This window comes from Nelumbo lutea, chromosome 4 (genome assembly GCF_056320005.1).
Source record: "Nelumbo lutea isolate HS-2025 chromosome 4, American lotus-T2T, whole genome shotgun sequence".
Lineage (NCBI taxonomy): Eukaryota > Viridiplantae > Streptophyta > Magnoliopsida > Proteales > Nelumbonaceae > Nelumbo > Nelumbo lutea.
The window spans coordinates 52568499-52585548 of record NC_142687.1 but is presented as its reverse complement, the minus strand read 5'-3'; the positions used below and the strand labels follow the sequence as shown (position 1 = coordinate 52585548).

General features: G+C 46.3%; 32 non-coding genes and 4 pseudogenes across 32 annotated transcripts; all 36 read left to right on the top strand.

Moving 5' to 3' along the window:
- The first annotated feature begins 188 nt into the window (after window positions 1-188).
- LOC148859325 (5S ribosomal RNA) lies at window positions 189-307 on the top strand (annotated as a pseudogene).
- A 359-nt stretch (window positions 308-666) lies between these two features.
- LOC148859324 (5S ribosomal RNA) lies at window positions 667-785 on the top strand. The gene has a single exon (XR_016098345.1). It is a non-coding gene; the product is annotated as a 5S ribosomal RNA (ribosomal RNA).
- Window positions 786-1144: 359 nt separating this feature from the next.
- On the top strand, window positions 1145-1263 carry LOC148859323 (5S ribosomal RNA; annotated as a pseudogene).
- Window positions 1264-1621: 358 nt separating this feature from the next.
- Window positions 1622-1740, top strand: LOC148859322 (5S ribosomal RNA). Its single transcript, XR_016097571.1, has one exon. It is a non-coding gene; the product is annotated as a 5S ribosomal RNA (ribosomal RNA).
- A 359-nt stretch (window positions 1741-2099) lies between these two features.
- On the top strand, window positions 2100-2218 carry LOC148859321 (5S ribosomal RNA). The gene has a single exon (XR_016098092.1). It is a non-coding gene; the product is annotated as a 5S ribosomal RNA (ribosomal RNA).
- Window positions 2219-2577: 359 nt separating this feature from the next.
- LOC148859320 (5S ribosomal RNA) lies at window positions 2578-2696 on the top strand. The gene has a single exon (XR_016096863.1). It is a non-coding gene; the product is annotated as a 5S ribosomal RNA (ribosomal RNA).
- Window positions 2697-3055: 359 nt separating this feature from the next.
- Window positions 3056-3174, top strand: LOC148859319 (5S ribosomal RNA). The gene has a single exon (XR_016095764.1). It is a non-coding gene; the product is annotated as a 5S ribosomal RNA (ribosomal RNA).
- A 359-nt stretch (window positions 3175-3533) lies between these two features.
- On the top strand, window positions 3534-3652 carry LOC148859318 (5S ribosomal RNA). Its single transcript, XR_016098342.1, has one exon. It is a non-coding gene; the product is annotated as a 5S ribosomal RNA (ribosomal RNA).
- A 359-nt stretch (window positions 3653-4011) lies between these two features.
- LOC148859317 (5S ribosomal RNA) lies at window positions 4012-4130 on the top strand (annotated as a pseudogene).
- Window positions 4131-4489: 359 nt separating this feature from the next.
- Window positions 4490-4608, top strand: LOC148859316 (5S ribosomal RNA). Its single transcript, XR_016098090.1, has one exon. It is a non-coding gene; the product is annotated as a 5S ribosomal RNA (ribosomal RNA).
- A 359-nt stretch (window positions 4609-4967) lies between these two features.
- LOC148859315 (5S ribosomal RNA) lies at window positions 4968-5086 on the top strand. The gene has a single exon (XR_016096862.1). It is a non-coding gene; the product is annotated as a 5S ribosomal RNA (ribosomal RNA).
- Window positions 5087-5445: 359 nt separating this feature from the next.
- Window positions 5446-5564, top strand: LOC148859314 (5S ribosomal RNA). Its single transcript, XR_016098340.1, has one exon. It is a non-coding gene; the product is annotated as a 5S ribosomal RNA (ribosomal RNA).
- A 359-nt stretch (window positions 5565-5923) lies between these two features.
- LOC148859313 (5S ribosomal RNA) lies at window positions 5924-6042 on the top strand. The gene has a single exon (XR_016098339.1). It is a non-coding gene; the product is annotated as a 5S ribosomal RNA (ribosomal RNA).
- Window positions 6043-6401: 359 nt separating this feature from the next.
- Window positions 6402-6520, top strand: LOC148859312 (5S ribosomal RNA). Its single transcript, XR_016095848.1, has one exon. It is a non-coding gene; the product is annotated as a 5S ribosomal RNA (ribosomal RNA).
- A 359-nt stretch (window positions 6521-6879) lies between these two features.
- On the top strand, window positions 6880-6998 carry LOC148859311 (5S ribosomal RNA). Its single transcript, XR_016098338.1, has one exon. It is a non-coding gene; the product is annotated as a 5S ribosomal RNA (ribosomal RNA).
- A 359-nt stretch (window positions 6999-7357) lies between these two features.
- LOC148859310 (5S ribosomal RNA) lies at window positions 7358-7476 on the top strand. Its single transcript, XR_016096244.1, has one exon. It is a non-coding gene; the product is annotated as a 5S ribosomal RNA (ribosomal RNA).
- A 359-nt stretch (window positions 7477-7835) lies between these two features.
- On the top strand, window positions 7836-7954 carry LOC148859309 (5S ribosomal RNA). The gene has a single exon (XR_016098337.1). It is a non-coding gene; the product is annotated as a 5S ribosomal RNA (ribosomal RNA).
- Window positions 7955-8313: 359 nt separating this feature from the next.
- Window positions 8314-8432, top strand: LOC148859308 (5S ribosomal RNA). Its single transcript, XR_016098336.1, has one exon. It is a non-coding gene; the product is annotated as a 5S ribosomal RNA (ribosomal RNA).
- Window positions 8433-8791: 359 nt separating this feature from the next.
- LOC148859307 (5S ribosomal RNA) lies at window positions 8792-8910 on the top strand. The gene has a single exon (XR_016098335.1). It is a non-coding gene; the product is annotated as a 5S ribosomal RNA (ribosomal RNA).
- A 359-nt stretch (window positions 8911-9269) lies between these two features.
- LOC148859306 (5S ribosomal RNA) lies at window positions 9270-9388 on the top strand. Its single transcript, XR_016098334.1, has one exon. It is a non-coding gene; the product is annotated as a 5S ribosomal RNA (ribosomal RNA).
- A 359-nt stretch (window positions 9389-9747) lies between these two features.
- Window positions 9748-9866, top strand: LOC148859305 (5S ribosomal RNA; annotated as a pseudogene).
- A 359-nt stretch (window positions 9867-10225) lies between these two features.
- LOC148859304 (5S ribosomal RNA) lies at window positions 10226-10344 on the top strand. Its single transcript, XR_016098089.1, has one exon. It is a non-coding gene; the product is annotated as a 5S ribosomal RNA (ribosomal RNA).
- A 359-nt stretch (window positions 10345-10703) lies between these two features.
- Window positions 10704-10822, top strand: LOC148859303 (5S ribosomal RNA). The gene has a single exon (XR_016096861.1). It is a non-coding gene; the product is annotated as a 5S ribosomal RNA (ribosomal RNA).
- A 359-nt stretch (window positions 10823-11181) lies between these two features.
- LOC148859302 (5S ribosomal RNA) lies at window positions 11182-11300 on the top strand. The gene has a single exon (XR_016098332.1). It is a non-coding gene; the product is annotated as a 5S ribosomal RNA (ribosomal RNA).
- Window positions 11301-11659: 359 nt separating this feature from the next.
- On the top strand, window positions 11660-11778 carry LOC148859301 (5S ribosomal RNA). The gene has a single exon (XR_016098330.1). It is a non-coding gene; the product is annotated as a 5S ribosomal RNA (ribosomal RNA).
- A 359-nt stretch (window positions 11779-12137) lies between these two features.
- LOC148859300 (5S ribosomal RNA) lies at window positions 12138-12256 on the top strand. The gene has a single exon (XR_016095847.1). It is a non-coding gene; the product is annotated as a 5S ribosomal RNA (ribosomal RNA).
- Window positions 12257-12615: 359 nt separating this feature from the next.
- On the top strand, window positions 12616-12734 carry LOC148859299 (5S ribosomal RNA). The gene has a single exon (XR_016098329.1). It is a non-coding gene; the product is annotated as a 5S ribosomal RNA (ribosomal RNA).
- A 359-nt stretch (window positions 12735-13093) lies between these two features.
- On the top strand, window positions 13094-13212 carry LOC148859298 (5S ribosomal RNA). The gene has a single exon (XR_016096243.1). It is a non-coding gene; the product is annotated as a 5S ribosomal RNA (ribosomal RNA).
- Window positions 13213-13571: 359 nt separating this feature from the next.
- On the top strand, window positions 13572-13690 carry LOC148859297 (5S ribosomal RNA). Its single transcript, XR_016098328.1, has one exon. It is a non-coding gene; the product is annotated as a 5S ribosomal RNA (ribosomal RNA).
- Window positions 13691-14049: 359 nt separating this feature from the next.
- LOC148859296 (5S ribosomal RNA) lies at window positions 14050-14168 on the top strand. The gene has a single exon (XR_016098327.1). It is a non-coding gene; the product is annotated as a 5S ribosomal RNA (ribosomal RNA).
- Window positions 14169-14527: 359 nt separating this feature from the next.
- Window positions 14528-14646, top strand: LOC148859295 (5S ribosomal RNA). The gene has a single exon (XR_016098324.1). It is a non-coding gene; the product is annotated as a 5S ribosomal RNA (ribosomal RNA).
- A 359-nt stretch (window positions 14647-15005) lies between these two features.
- On the top strand, window positions 15006-15124 carry LOC148859294 (5S ribosomal RNA). The gene has a single exon (XR_016095655.1). It is a non-coding gene; the product is annotated as a 5S ribosomal RNA (ribosomal RNA).
- A 359-nt stretch (window positions 15125-15483) lies between these two features.
- Window positions 15484-15602, top strand: LOC148859293 (5S ribosomal RNA). Its single transcript, XR_016098060.1, has one exon. It is a non-coding gene; the product is annotated as a 5S ribosomal RNA (ribosomal RNA).
- Window positions 15603-15961: 359 nt separating this feature from the next.
- LOC148859292 (5S ribosomal RNA) lies at window positions 15962-16080 on the top strand. Its single transcript, XR_016098323.1, has one exon. It is a non-coding gene; the product is annotated as a 5S ribosomal RNA (ribosomal RNA).
- Window positions 16081-16439: 359 nt separating this feature from the next.
- On the top strand, window positions 16440-16558 carry LOC148859291 (5S ribosomal RNA). Its single transcript, XR_016098322.1, has one exon. It is a non-coding gene; the product is annotated as a 5S ribosomal RNA (ribosomal RNA).
- Window positions 16559-16917: 359 nt separating this feature from the next.
- LOC148859290 (5S ribosomal RNA) lies at window positions 16918-17036 on the top strand. The gene has a single exon (XR_016098059.1). It is a non-coding gene; the product is annotated as a 5S ribosomal RNA (ribosomal RNA).
- The last annotated feature ends 14 nt before the right edge of the window (window positions 17037-17050 follow it).

Here is a 17050-nt window from a genome sequence, read left to right as displayed (position 1 = left end):
CCCGCGATATTACTACATTTATCCGGGGATGCGGCAGATCTAGAAAGGAATAACTCCGCTCACCTGGGAGCTTGTGCACGGTAACCAAGGGAGGAAAGTTGCATATACCGTTTTTTCAAATCTGAAAGAATTAACGGAGGGGAGCAAGATAATGAGTGCATAAAGATTAAAACGAACAAGAAGCAAACGGGTGCGATCATACCAGCACTAATGCACCGGATCCCATCAGAACTCCGAAGTTAAGCGTGCTTGGGCGAGAGTAGTATTAGGATGGATGACCTCCTGGGAAGTCCTCTTGTTTCACCCCAATTTTATTAATATTTTATTTTTGATATACTATTTGCAAATTCCATATGTCGTTTCGGCGAGACAACTGGAAACAACGTGCCGGATACTCGGACCATTTGCGGAACGACCGTCATTACTGAATGGGAACGGTGCAAAACCGGGCTTTTGGCATTCGTCGTGCATTGTGGGCCCCGCGATATTACTACATTTATCCGGGGATGCGGCAGATCTAGAAAGGAATAACTCCGCTCACCTGGGAGCTTGTGCACGGTCACCAAGGGAGGAAAGTTGCATACACCGTTTTTTCAAAACTGAAAGAATTAACGGAGGTGAGCAAGATAATGAGTGCATAAAGATTAAAGCGAACAAGAAGCAAACGGGTGCGATCATACCAGCACTAATGCACCGGATCCCATCAGAACTCCGAAGTTAAGCGTGCTTGGGCGAGAGTAGTACTAGGATGGGTGACCTCCTGGGAAGTCCTCGTGTTGCACCCCAATTTTATTAATATTTTATTTTTGATATACTATTTGCAAATTCCATATGTCGTTTCAGCGAGACAACTGGAAACAACGTGCCGGATACTCGCACCATTTGCGGAACGACCGTCATTACTGAATGGGAACGGTGCAAAACCGGGCTTTTGGCATTCGTCGTGCATTGTGGGCCCCGCGATATTACTACATTTATCCGGGGATGCGGCAGATCTAGAAAGGAATAACTCCGCTCACCTGGGAGCTTGTGCACGGTAACCAAGGGAGGAAAGTTGCATATACCGTTTTTTCAAATCTGAAAGAATTAACGGAGGGGAGCAAGATAATGAGTGCATAAAGATTAAAACGAACAAGAAGCAAACGGGTGCGATCATACCAGCACTAATGCACCGGATCCCATCAGAACTCCGAAGTTAAGCGTGCTTGGGCGAGAGTAGTATTAGGATGGATGACCTCCTGGGAAGTCCTCTTGTTTCACCCCAATTTTATTAATATTTTATTTTTGATATACTATTTGCAAATTCCATATGTCGTTTCGGCGAGACAACTGGAAACAACGTGCCGGATACTCGGACCATTTGCGGAACGACCGTCATTACTGAATGGGAACGGTGCAAAACCGGGCTTTTGGCATTCGTCGTGCATTGTGGGCCCCGCGATATTACTACATTTATCCGGGGATGCGGCAGATCTAGAAAGGAATAACTCCGCTCACCTGGGAGCTTGTGCACGGTAACCAAGGGAGGAAAGTTTTATACACCGTTTTTTCAAATCTGAAAGAATTAACGGAGGGGATTAAGATAATGAGTGCATAAAGATTAAAGCGAACAGAAGCAAACGGGTGCTATCATACCAGCACTAATGCACCGTATCCCATCAGAACTCCGAAGTTAAGCGTGCTTGGGCGAGAGTAGTACTAGGATGGGTGACCTCCTGGGAAGTCCTCGTGTTGCACCCCAATTTTATTAATATTTTATTTTTGATATACTATTTGCAAATTCCATATGTCGTTTCGGCGAGACAACTGGAAACAACGTGCCGGATACTCGGACCATTTGCGGAACGACCGTCATTACTGAATGGGAACGGTGCAAAACCGGGCTTTTGGCATTCGTCGTGCATTGTGGGCCCCGCGATATTCCTACATTTATCCGGGGATGCGGCAGATCTAGAAAGGAATAACTCCGCTCACCTGGGAGCTTGTGCATGGTAACCAAGGGAGGAAAGTTTTATACACCGTTTTTTCAAATCTGAAAGAATTAACGGAGGGGAGCAAGATAATGAGTGCATAAAGATTAAAGCGAACAAGAAGCAAACGGGTGCTATCATACCAGCACTAATGCACCGTATCCCATCAGAACTCCGAAGTTAAGCGTGCTTGGGTGAGAGTAGTACTAGGATGGGTGACCTCCTGGGAAGTCCTCGTGTTGCACCCCAATTTTATTAATATTTTATTTTTGATATACTATTTGCAAATTCCATATGTCGTTTCGGCGAGACAACTGGAAACAACGTGCCGGATACTCGGACCATTTGCGGAACGACCGTCATTACTGAATGGGAACGGTGCAAAACCGGGCTTTTGGCATTCGTCGTGCATTGTGGGCCCCGCGATATTACTACATTTATCCGGGGATGCGGCAGATCTAGAAAGGAATAACTCCGCTCACCTGGGAGCTTGTGCACGGTAACCAAGGGAGGAAAGTTGCATATACCGTTTTTTCAAATCTGAAAGAATTAACGGAGGGGAGCAAGATAATGAGTGCATAAAGATTAAAACGAACAAGAAGCAAACGGGTGCGATCATACCAGCACTAATGCACCGGATCCCATCAGAACTCCGAAGTTAAGCGTGCTTGGGCGAGAGTAGTGTTAGGATGGGTGACCTCCTGGGAAGTCCTCGTGTTGCACCCCAATTTTATTAATATTTTATTTTTGATATACTATTTGCAAATTCCATATGTCGTTTCGGCGAGACAACTGGAAACAACGTGCCGGATACTCGCACCATTTGCGGAACGACCGTCATTACTGAATGGGAACGGTGCAAAACCGGGCTTTTGGCATTCGTCGTGCATTGTGGGCCCCGCGATATTACTACATTTATACGGGGATGCGGCAGATCTAGAAAGGAATAACTCCGCTCACCTGGGAGCTTGTGCACGGTCACCAAGGGAGGAAAGTTGCATACACCGTTTTTTCAAATCTGAAAGAATTAACGGAGGGGAGCAAGATAATGAGTGCATAAAGATTAAAGCGAACAAGAAGCAAACGGGTGCGATCATACCAGCACTAATGCACCGGATCCCATCAGAACTCCGAAGTCAAGCGTGCTTGGGCGAGAGTAGTACTAGGATGGGTGACCTCCTGGGAAGTCCTCGTGTTGCACCCCAATTTTATTAATATTTTATTTTTGATATACTATTTGCAAATTCCATATGTCGTTTCGGCGAGACAACTGGAAACAACGTGCCGGATACTCGGACCATTTGCGGAACGACCGTCATTACTGAATGGGAACGGTGCAAAACCGGGCTTTTGGCATTCGTCGTGCATTGTGGGCCCCGCGATATTACTACATTTATCCGGGGATGCGGCAGATCTAGAAAGGAATAACTCCGCTCACCTGGGAGCTTGTGCACGGTCACCAAGGGAGGAAAGTTGCATACACCGTTTTTTCAAAACTGAAAGAATTAACGGAGGTGAGCAAGATAATGAGTGCATAAAGATTAAAGCGAACAAGAAGCAAACGGGTGCGATCATACCAGCACTAATGCACCGGATCCCATCAGAACTCCGAAGTTAAGCGTGCTTGGGCGAGAGTAGTACTAGGATGGGTGACCTCCTGGGAAGTCCTCGTGTTGCACCCCAATTTTATTAATATTTTATTTTTGATATACTATTTGCAAATTCCATATGTCGTTTCGGCGAGACAACTGGAAACAACGTGCCGGATACTCGCACCATTTGCGGAACGACCGTCATTACTGAATGGGAACGGTGCAAAACCGGGCTTTTGGCATTCGTCGTGCATTGTGGGCCCCGCGATATTACTACATTTATCCGGGGATGCGGCAGATCTAGAAAGGAATAACTCCGCTCACCTGGGAGCTTGTGCACGGTAACCAAGGGAGGAAAGTTGCATATACCGTTTTTTCAAATCTGAAAGAATTAACGGAGGGGAGCAAGATAATGAGTGCATAAAGATTAAAACGAACAAGAAGCAAACGGGTGCGATCATACCAGCACTAATGCACCGGATCCCATCAGAACTCCGAAGTTAAGCGTGCTTGGGCGAGAGTAGTATTAGGATGGATGACCTCCTGGGAAGTCCTCTTGTTTCACCCCAATTTTATTAATATTTTATTTTTGATATACTATTTGCAAATTCCATATGTCGTTTCGGCGAGACAACTGGAAACAACGTGCCGGATACTCGGACCATTTGCGGAACGACCGTCATTACTGAATGGGAACGGTGCAAAACCGGGCTTTTGGCATTCGTCGTGCATTGTGGGCCCCGCGATATTCCTACATTTATCCGGGGATGCGGCAGATCTAGAAAGGAATAACTCCGCTCACCTGGGAGCTTGTGCATGGTAACCAAGGGAGGAAAGTTTTATACACCGTTTTTTCAAATCTGAAAGAATTAACGGAGGGGAGCAAGATAATGAGTGCATAAAGATTAAAGCGAACAAGAAGCAAACGGGTGCTATCATACCAGCACTAATGCACCGTATCCCATCAGAACTCCGAAGTTAAGCGTGCTTGGGTGAGAGTAGTACTAGGATGGGTGACCTCCTGGGAAGTCCTCGTGTTGCACCCCAATTTTATTAATATTTTATTTTTGATATACTATTTGCAAATTCCATATGTCGTTTCGGCGAGACAACTGGAAACAACGTGCCGGATACTCGGACCATTTGCGGAACGACCGTCATTACTGAATGGGAACGGTGCAAAACCGGGCTTTTGGCATTCGTCGTGCATTGTGGGCCCCGCGATATTACTACATTTATCCGGGGATGCGGCAGATCTAGAAAGGAATAACTCCGCTCACCTGGGAGCTTGTGCACGGTAACCAAGGGAGGAAAGTTGCATATACCGTTTTTTCAAATCTGAAAGAATTAACGGAGGGGAGCAAGATAATGAGTGCATAAAGATTAAAACGAACAAGAAGCAAACGGGTGCGATCATACCAGCACTAATGCACCGGATCCCATCAGAACTCCGAAGTTAAGCGTGCTTGGGCGAGAGTAGTGTTAGGATGGGTGACCTCCTGGGAAGTCCTCGTGTTGCACCCCAATTTTATTAATATTTTATTTTTGATATACTATTTGCAAATTCCATATGTCGTTTCGGCGAGACAACTGGAAACAACGTGCCGGATACTCGCACCATTTGCGGAACGACCGTCATTACTGAATGGGAACGGTGCAAAACCGGGCTTTTGGCAGTCGTCGTGCATTGTGGGCCCCGCGATATTACTACATTTATACGGGGATGCGGCAGATCTAGAAAGGAATAACTCCGCTCACCTGGGAGCTTGTGCACGGTCACCAAGGGAGGAAAGTTGCATACACCGTTTTTTCAAATCTGAAAGAATTAACGGAGGGGAGCAAGATAATGAGTGCATAAAGATTAAAGCGAACAAGAAGCAAACGGGTGCGATCATACCAGCACTAATGCACCGGATCCCATCAGAACTCCGAAGTTAAGCGTGCTTGGGCGAGAGTAGTACTAGGATGGGTGACCTCCTGGGAAGTCCTCGTGTTGCACCCCAATTTTATTAATATTTTATTTTTGATATACTATTTGCAAATTCCATATGTCGTTTCGGCGAGACAACTGGAAACAACGTGCCGGATACTCGGACCATTTGCGGAACGACCGTCAATACTGAATGGGAACGGTGCAAAACCGGGCTTTTGGCATTCGTCGTGCATTGTGGGCCCCGCGATATTACTACATTTATCCGGGGATGCGGCAGATCTAGAAAGGAATAACTCCGCTCACCTGGGAGCTTGTGCACGGTAACCAAGGGAGGAAAGTTGCATATACCGTTTTTTCAAATCTGAAAGAATTAACGGAGGGGAGAAAGATAATGAGTGCATAAAGATTAAAACGAACAAGAAGCAAACGGGTGCGATCATACCAGCACTAATGCACCGGATCCCATCAGAACTCCGAAGTTAAGCGTGCTTGGGCGAGAGTAGTACTAGGATGGGTGACCTCCTGGGAAGTCCTCGTGTTGCACCCCAACTTTATTAATATTTTATTTTTGATATACTATTTGCAAATTCCATATGTCGTTTCGGCGAGACAACTGGAAACAACGTGCCGGATACTCGGACCATTTGCGGAACATCCGTCATTACTGAATGGGAACGGTGCAAAACCGGGCTTTTGGCATTCGTCGTGCATTGTGGGCCCCGCGATATTACTACATTTATCCGGGGATGCGGCAGATCTAGAAAGGAATAACTCCGCTCACCTGGGAGCTTGTGCACGGTAACCAAGGGAGGAAAGTTGCATATACCGTTTTTTCAAATCTGAAAGAATTAACGGAGGGGAGCAAGATAATGAGTGCATAAAGATTAAAACGAACAAGAAGCAAACGGGTGCGATCATACCAGCACTAATGCACCGGATCCCATCAGAACTCCGAAGTTAAGCGTGCTTGGGCGAGAGTAGTATTAGGATGGGTGACCTCCTGGGAAGTCCTCGTGTTGCACCCCAATTTTATTAATATTTTATTTTTGATATACTATTTGCAAATTCCATATGTCGTTTCGGCGAGACAACTGGAAACAACGTGCCGGATACTCGGACCATTTGCGGAACGACCGTCATTACTGAATGGGAACGGTGCAAAACCGGGCTTTTGGCATTCGTCGTGCATTGTGGGCCCCGCGATATTACTACATTTATCCGGGGATGCGGCAGATCTAGAAAGGAATAACTCCGCTCACCTGGGAGCTTGTGCACGGTCACCAAGGGAGGAAAGTTGCATACACCGTTTTTTCAAAACTGAAAGAATTAACGGAGGTGAGCAAGATAATGAGTGCATAAAGATTAAAGCGAACAAGAAGCAAACGGGTGCGATCATACCAGCACTAATGCACCGGATCCCATCAGAACTCCGAAGTTAAGCGTGCTTGGGCGAGAGTAGTACTAGGATGGGTGACCTCCTGGGAAGTCCTCGTGTTGCACCCCAATTTTATTAATATTTTATTTTTGATATACTATTTGCAAATTCCATATGTCGTTTCGGCGAGACAACTGGAAACAACGTGCCGGATACTCGCACCATTTGCGGAACGACCGTCATTACTGAATGGGAACGGTGCAAAACCGGGCTTTTGGCATTCGTCGTGCATTGTGGGCCCCGCGATATTACTACATTTATCCGGGGATGCGGCAGATCTAGAAAGGAATAACTCCGCTCACCTGGGAGCTTGTGCACGGTAACCAAGGGAGGAAAGTTGCATATACCGTTTTTTCAAATCTGAAAGAATTAACGGAGGGGAGCAAGATAATGAGTGCATAAAGATTAAAACGAACAAGAAGCAAACGGGTGTGATCATACCAGCACTAATGCACCGGATCCCATCAGAACTCCGAAGTTAAGCGTGCTTGGGCGAGAGTAGTACTAGGATGGGTGACCTCCTGGGAAGTCCTCGTGTTGCTCCCCAATTTTATTAATATTTTATTTTTGATATACTATTTGCAAATTCCATATGTCGTTTCGGCGAGACAACTGGAAACAACGTGCCGGATACTCGGACCATTTGCGGAACGACCGTCATTACTGAATGGGAACGGTGCAAAACCGGGCTTTTGGCATTCGTCGTGCATTGTGGGCCCCGCGATATTACTACATTTATCCGGGGATGCGGCAGATCTAGAAAGGAATAACTCCGCTCACCTGGGAGCTTGTGCACGGTTACCAAGGGAGGAAAGTTGCATACACCGTTTTTTCAAATCTGAAAGAATTAACGGAGGGGAGCAAGATAATGATTGCATAAAGATTAAAGCGAACAAGAAGCAAACGGGTGCGATCATACCAGCACTAATGCACCGGATCCCATCAGAACTCCGAAGTTAAGCGTGCTTGGGCGAGAGTAGTACTAGGATGGGTGACCTCCTGGGAAGTCCTCGTGTTGCACCCCAATTTTATTAATATTTTATTTTTGATATACTATTTGCAAATTCCATATGTCGTTTCGGCGAGACAACTGGAAACAACGTGCCGGATACTCGGACCATTTGCGGAACGACCGTCATTACTGAATGGGAACCGTGCAAAACCGGGCTTTTGGCATTCGTCGTGCATTGTGGGCCCCGCGATATTACTACATTTATCCGGGGATGCGGCAGATCTAGAAAGGAATAACTCCGCTCACCTGGGAGCTTGTGCACGGTCACCAAGGGAGGAAAGTTGCATACACCGTTTTTTCAAATCTGAAAGAATTAACGGAGGGGAGCAAGATAATGAGTGCATAAAGATTAAAGCGAACAAGAAGCAAACGGGTGCGATCATACCAGCACTAATGCACCGGATCCCATCAGAACTCCGAAGTTAAGCGTGCTTGGGCGAGAGTAGTACTAGGATGGGTGACCTCCTGGGAAGTCCTCGTGTTGCACCCCAATTTTATTAATATTTTATTTTTGATATACTATTTGCAAATTCCATATGTCGTTTCGGCGAGACAACTGGAAACAACGTGCCGGATACTCGGACCATTTGCGGAACGACCGTCATTACTGAATGGGAACGGTGCAAAACCGGGCTTTTGGCATTCGTCGTGCATTGTGGGCCCCGCGATATTACTACATTTATCCGGGGATGCGGCAGATCTAGAAAGGAATAACTCCGCTCACCTGGGAGCTTGTGCACGGTAACCAAGGGAGGAAAGTTGCATATACCGTTTTTTCAAATCTGAAAGAATTAACGGAGGGGAGCAAGATAATGAGTGCATAAAGATTAAAACGAACAAGAAGCAAACGGGTGCGATCATACCAGCACTAATGCACCGGATCCCATCAGAACTCCGAAGTTAAGCGTGCTTGGGCGAGAGTAGTACTAGGATGGGTGACCTCCTGGGAAGTCCTCGTGTTGCACCCCAATTTTATTAATATTTTATTTTTGATATACTATTTGCAAATTCCATATGTCGTTTCGGCGAGACAACTGGAAACAACGTGCCGGATACTCGGACCATTTGCGGAACGACCGTCAATACTGAATGGGAACGGTGCAAAACCGGGCTTTTGGCATTCGTCGTGCATTGTGGGCCCCGCGATATTACTACATTTATCCGGGGATGCGGCAGATCTAGAAAGGAATAACTCCGCTCACCTGGGAGCTTGTGCACGGTCACCAAGGGAGGAAAGTTGCATACACCGTTTTTTCAAAACTGAAAGAATTAACGGAGGTGAGCAAGATAATGAGTGCATAAAGATTAAAGCGAACAAGAAGCAAACGGGTGCGATCATACCAGCACTAATGCACCGGATCCCATCAGAACTCCGAAGTTAAGCGTGCTTGGGCGAGAGTAGTACTAGGATGGGTGACCTCCTGGGAAGTCCTCGTGTTGCACCCCAATTTTATTAATATTTTATTTTTGATATACTATTTGCAAATTCCATATGTCGTTTCGGCGAGACAACTGGAAACAACGTGCCGGATACTCGCACCATTTGCGGAACGACCGTCATTACTGAATGGGAACGGTGCAAAACCGGGCTTTTGGCATTCGTCGTGCATTGTGGGCCCCGCGATATTACTACATTTATCCGGGGATGCGGCAGATCTAGAAAGGAATAACTCCGCTCACCTGGGAGCTTGTGCACGGTAACCAAGGGAGGAAAGTTGCATATACCGTTTTTTCAAATCTGAAAGAATTAACGGAGGGGAGCAAGATAATGAGTGCATAAAGATTAAAACGAACAAGAAGCAAACGGGTGCGATCATACCAGCACTAATGCACCGGATCCCATCAGAACTCCGAAGTTAAGCGTGCTTGGGCGAGAGTAGTATTAGGATGGATGACCTCCTGGGAAGTCCTCTTGTTTCACCCCAATTTTATTAATATTTTATTTTTGATATACTATTTGCAAATTCCATATGTCGTTTCGGCGAGACAACTGGAAACAACGTGCCGGATACTCGGACCATTTGCGGAACGACCGTCATTACTGAATGGGAACGGTGCAAAACCGGGCTTTTGGCATTCGTCGTGCATTGTGGGCCCCGCGATATTCCTACATTTATCCGGGGATGCGGCAGATCTAGAAAGGAATAACTCCGCTCACCTGGGAGCTTGTGCATGGTAACCAAGGGAGGAAAGTTTTATACACCGTTTTTTCAAATCTGAAAGAATTAACGGAGGGGAGCAAGATAATGAGTGCATAAAGATTAAAGCGAACAAGAAGCAAACGGGTGCTATCATACCAGCACTAATGCACCGTATCCCATCAGAACTCCGAAGTTAAGCGTGCTTGGGTGAGAGTAGTACTAGGATGGGTGACCTCCTGGGAAGTCCTCGTGTTGCACCCCAATTTTATTAATATTTTATTTTTGATATACTATTTGCAAATTCCATATGTCGTTTCGGCGAGACAACTGGAAACAACGTGCCGGATACTCGGACCATTTGCGGAACGACCGTCATTACTGAATGGGAACGGTGCAAAACCGGGCTTTTGGCATTCGTCGTGCATTGTGGGCCCCGCGATATTACTACATTTATCCGGGGATGCGGCAGATCTAGAAAGGAATAACTCCGCTCACCTGGGAGCTTGTGCACGGTAACCAAGGGAGGAAAGTTGCATATACCGTTTTTTCAAATCTGAAAGAATTAACGGAGGGGAGCAAGATAATGAGTGCATAAAGATTAAAACGAACAAGAAGCAAACGGGTGCGATCATACCAGCACTAATGCACCGGATCCCATCAGAACTCCGAAGTTAAGCGTGCTTGGGCGAGAGTAGTGTTAGGATGGGTGACCTCCTGGGAAGTCCTCGTGTTGCACCCCAATTTTATTAATATTTTATTTTTGATATACTATTTGCAAATTCCATATGTCGTTTCGGCGAGACAACTGGAAACAACGTGCCGGATACTCGCACCATTTGCGGAACGACCGTCATTACTGAATGGGAACGGTGCAAAACCGGGCTTTTGGCATTCGTCGTGCATTGTGGGCCCCGCGATATTACTACATTTATACGGGGATGCGGCAGATCTAGAAAGGAATAACTCCGCTCACCTGGGAGCTTGTGCACGGTCACCAAGGGAGGAAAGTTGCATACACCGTTTTTTCAAATCTGAAAGAATTAACGGAGGGGAGCAAGATAATGAGTGCATAAAGATTAAAGCGAACAAGAAGCAAACGGGTGCGATCATACCAGCACTAATGCACCGGATCCCATCAGAACTCCGAAGTTAAGCGTGCTTGGGCGAGAGTAGTACTAGGATGGGTGACCTCCTGGGAAGTCCTCGTGTTGCACCCCAATTTTATTAATATTTTATTTTTGATATACTATTTGCAAATTCCATATGTCGTTTCGGCGAGACAACTGGAAACAACGTGCCGGATACTCGGACCATTTGCGGAACGACCGTCATTACTGAATGGGAACGGTGCAAAACCGGGCTTTTGGCATTCGTCGTGCATTGTGGGCCCCGCGATATTACTACATTTATCCGGGGATGCGGCAGATCTAGAAAGGAATAACTCCGCTCACCTGGGAGCTTGTGCACGGTAACCAAGGGAGGAAAGTTGCATATACCGTTTTTTCAAATCTGAAAGAATTAACGGAGGGGAGAAAGATAATGAGTGCATAAAGATTAAAACGAACAAGAAGCAAACGGGTGCGATCATACCAGCACTAATGCACCGGATCCCATCAGAACTCCGAAGTTAAGCGTGCTTGGGCGAGAGTAGTACTAGGATGGGTGACCTCCTGGGAAGTCCTCGTGTTGCACCCCAACTTTATTAATATTTTATTTTTGATATACTATTTGCAAATTCCATATGTCGTTTCGGCGAGACAACTGGAAACAACGTGCCGGATACTCGGACCATTTGCGGAACATCCGTCATTACTGAATGGGAACGGTGCAAAACCGGGCTTTTGGCATTCGTCGTGCATTGTGGGCCCCGCGATATTACTACATTTATCCGGGGATGCGGCAGATCTAGAAAGGAATAACTCCGCTCACCTGGGAGCTTGTGCACGGTAACCAAGGGAGGAAAGTTGCATATACCGTTTTTTCAAATCTGAAAGAATTAACGGAGGGGAGCAAGATAATGAGTGCATAAAGATTAAAACGAACAAGAAGCAAACGGGTGCGATCATACCAGCACTAATGCACCGGATCCCATCAGAACTCCGAAGTTAAGCGTGCTTGGGCGAGAGTAGTATTAGGATGGGTGACCTCCTGGGAAGTCCTCGTGTTGCACCCCAATTTTATTAATATTTTATTTTTGATATACTATTTGCAAATTCCATATGTCGTTTCGGCGAGACAACTGGAAACAACGTGCCGGATACTCGGACCATTTGCGGAACGACCGTCATTACTGAATGGGAACGGTGCAAAACCGGGCTTTTGGCATTCGTCGTGCATTGTGGGCCCCGCGATATTACTACATTTATCCGGGGATGCGGCAGATCTAGAAAGGAATAACTCCGCTCACCTGGGAGCTTGTGCACGGTCACCAAGGGAGGAAAGTTGCATACACCGTTTTTTCAAAACTGAAAGAATTAACGGAGGTGAGCAAGATAATGAGTGCATAAAGATTAAAGCGAACAAGAAGCAAACGGGTGCGATCATACCAGCACTAATGCACCGGATCCCATCAGAACTCCGAAGTTAAGCGTGCTTGGGCGAGAGTAGTACTAGGATGGGTGACCTCCTGGGAAGTCCTCGTGTTGCACCCCAATTTTATTAATATTTTATTTTTGATATACTATTTGCAAATTCCATATGTCGTTTCGGCGAGACAACTGGAAACAACGTGCCGGATACTCGCACCATTTGCGGAACGACCGTCATTACTGAATGGGAACGGTGCAAAACCGGGCTTTTGGCATTCGTCGTGCATTGTGGGCCCCGCGATATTACTACATTTATCCGGGGATGCGGCAGATCTAGAAAGGAATAACTCCGCTCACCTGGGAGCTTGTGCACGGTAACCAAGGGAGGAAAGTTGCATATACCGTTTTTTCAAATCTGAAAGAATTAACGGAGGGGAGCAAGATAATGAGTGCATAAAGATTAAAACGAACAAGAAGCAAACGGGTGTGATCATACCAGCACTAATGCACCGGATCCCATCAGAACTCCGAAGTTAAGCGTGCTTGGGCGAGAGTAGTACTAGGATGGGTGACCTCCTGGGAAGTCCTCGTGTTGCTCCCCAATTTTATTAATATTTTATTTTTGATATACTATTTGCAAATTCCATATGTCGTTTCGGCGAGACAACTGGAAACAACGTGCCGGATACTCGGACCATTTGCGGAACGACCGTCATTACTGAATGGGAACGGTGCAAAACCGGGCTTTTGGCATTCGTCGTGCATTGTGGGCCCCGCGATATTACTACATTTATCCGGGGATGCGGCAGATCTAGAAAGGAATAACTCCGCTCACCTGGGAGCTTGTGCACGGTTACCAAGGGAGGAAAGTTGCATACACCGTTTTTTCAAATCTGAAAGAATTAACGGAGGGGAGCAAGATAATGAGTGCATAAAGATTAAAGCGAACAAGAAGCAAACGGGTGCGATCATACCAGCACTAATGCACCGGATCCCATCAGAACTCCGAAGTTAAGCGTGCTTGGGCGAGAGTAGTACTAGGATGGGTGACCTCCTGGGAAGTCCTCGTGTTGCACCCCAATTTTATTAATATTTTATTTTTGATATACTATTTGCAAATTCCATATGTCGTTTCGGCGAGACAACTGGAAACAACGTGCCGGATACTCGGACCATTTGCGGAACGACCGTCATTACTGAATGGGAACCGTGCAAAACCGGGCTTTTGGCATTCGTCGTGCATTGTGGGCCCCGCGATATTACTACATTTATCCGGGGATGCGGCAGATCTAGAAAGGAATAACTCCGCTCACCTGGGAGCTTGTGCACGGTCACCAAGGGAGGAAAGTTGCATACACCGTTTTTTCAAATCTGAAAGAATTAACGGAGGGGAGCAAGATAATGAGTGCATAAAGATTAAAGCGAACAAGAAGCAAACGGGTGCGATCATACCAGCACTAATGCACCGGATCCCATCAGAACTCCGAAGTTAAGCGTGCTTGGGCGAGAGTAGTACTAGGATGGGTGACCTCCTGGGAAGTCCTCGTGTTGCACCCCAATTTTATTAATATTTTATTTTTGATATACTATTTGCAAATTCCATATGTCGTTTCGGCGAGACAACTGGAAACAACGTGCCGGATACTCGGACCATTTGCGGAACGACCGTCATTACTGAATGGGAACGGTGCAAAACCGGGCTTTTGGCATTCGTCGTGCATTGTGGGCCCCGCGATATTACTACATTTATCCGGGGATGCGGCAGATCTAGAAAGGAATAACTCCGCTCACCTGGGAGCTTGTGCACGGTAACCAAGGGAGGAAAGTTGCATATACCGTTTTTTCAAATCTGAAAGAATTAACGGAGGGGAGCAAGATAATGAGTGCATAAAGATTAAAACGAACAAGAAGCAAACGGGTGCGATCATACCAGCACTAATGCACCGGATCCCATCAGAACTCCGAAGTTAAGCGTGCTTGGGCGAGAGTAGTACTAGGATGGGTGACCTCCTGGGAAGTCCTCGTGTTGCACCCCAATTTTATTAATATTTTATTTTTGATATACTATTTGCAAATTCCATATGTCGTTTCGGCGAGACAACTGGAAACAACGTGCCGGATACTCGGACCATTTGCGGAACGACCGTCATTACTGAATGGGAACGGTGCAAAACCGGGCTTTTGGCATTCGTCGTGCATTGTGGGCCCCGCGATATTACTACATTTATCCGGGGATGCGGCAGATCTAGAAAGGAATAACTCCGCTCACCTGGGAGCTTGTGCACGGTAACCAAGGGAGGAAAGTTGCATATACCGTTTTTTCAAATCTGAAAGAATTAACGGAGGGGAGCAAGATAATGAGTGCATAAAGATTAAAACGAACAAGAAGCAAACGGGTGCAATCATACCAGCACTAATGCACCGGATCCCATCAGAACTCCGAAGTTAAGCGTGCTTGGGCGAGAGTAGTACTAGGATGGGTGACCTCCTGGGAAGTCCTCGTGTTGCACCCCAACTTTATTAATATTTTATTTTTGATATACTATTTGCAAATTCCATATGTCGTTTCGGCGAGACAACTGGAAACAACGTGCCGGATACTCGGACCATTTGCGGAACGTCCGTCATTACTGAATGGGAACGGTGCAAAACCGGGCTTTTGGCATTCGTCGTGCATTGTGGGCCCCGCGATATTACTACATTTATCCGGGGATGCGGCAGATCTAGAAAGGAATAACTCCGCTCACCTGGGAGCTTGTGCACGGTAACCAAGGGAGGAAAGTTGCATATACCGTTTTTTCAAATCTGAAAGAATTAACGGAGGGGAGCAAGATAATGAGTGCATAAAGATTAAAACGAACAAGAAGAAAACGGGTGCGATCATACCAGCACTAATGCACCGGATCCCATCAGAACTCCGAAGTTAAGCGTGCTTGGGCGAGAGTAGTATTAGGATGGGTGACCTCCTGGGAAGTCCTCTTGTTTCACCCCAATTTTATTAATATTTTATTTTTGATATACTATTTGCAAATTCCATATGTCGTTTCGGCGAGACAACTGGAAACAACGTGCCGGATACTCGGACCATTTGCGGAACGACTGTCATTACTGAATGGGAACGGTGCAAAACCGGGCTTTTGGCATTCGTCGTGCATTGTGGGCCCCGCGATATTACTACATTTATCCGGGGATGCGGCAGATCTAGAAAGGAATAACTCCGCTCACCTGGGAGGTTGTGCACGGTAACCAAGGGAGGAAAGTTGCATATACCGTTTTTTCAAATCTGAAAGAATTAACGGAGGGGAGCAAGATAATGAGTGCATAAAGATTAAAACGAACAAGAAGCAAACGGGTGCGATCATACCAGCACTAATGCACCGGATCCCATCAGAACTCCGAAGTTAAGCGTGCTTGGGCGAGAGTAGTACTAGGATGGGTGACCTCCTGGGAAGTCCTCGTGTTGCACCCCAATTTTATTAATATTTTATTTTTGATATACTATTTGCAAATTCCATATGTCGTTTCGGCGAGACAACTGGAAACAACGTGCCGGATACTCGGACCATTTGCGGAACGACCGTCATTACTGAATGGGAACGGTGCAAAACCGGGCTTTTGGCATTCGTCGTGCATTGTGGGCCCCGCGATATTACTACATTTATCCGGGGATGCGGCAGATCTAGAAAGGAATAACTCCGCTCACCTGGGAGCTTGTGCACGGTAACCAAGGGAGGAAAGTTGCATATACCGTTTTTTCAAATCTGAAAGAATTAACGGAGGGGAGCAAGATAATGAGTGCATAAAGATTAAAACGAACAAGAAGCAAACGGGTGCGATCATACCAGCACTAATGCACCGGATCCCATCAGAACTCCGAAGTTAAGCGTGCTTGGGCGAGAGTAGTACTAGGATGGGTGACCTCCTGGGAAGTCCTCGTGTTGCACCCCAACTTTATTAATATTTTATTTTTGATATACTATTTGCAAATTCCATATGTCGTTTCGGCGAGACAACTGGAAACAACGTGCCGGATACTCGGACCATTTGCGGAACGTCCGTCATTACTGAATGGGAACGGTGCAAAACCGGGCTTTTGGCATTCGTCGTGAATTGTGGGCCCCGCGATATTACTACATTTATCCGGGGATGCGGCAGATCTAGAAAGGAATAACTCCGCTCACCTGGGAGCTTGTGCACGGTAACCAAGGGAGGAAAGTTGCATATACCGTTTTTTCAAATCTGAAAGAATTAACGGAGGGGAGCAAGATAATGAGTGCATAAAGATTAAAACGAACAAGAAGCAAACGGGTGCGATCATACCAGCACTAATGCACCGGATCCCATCAGAACTCCGAAGTTAAGCGTGCTTGGGCGAGAGTAGTATTAGGATGGGTGACCTCCTGGGAAGTCCTCTTGTTTCACCCCAATTTTATTAATAT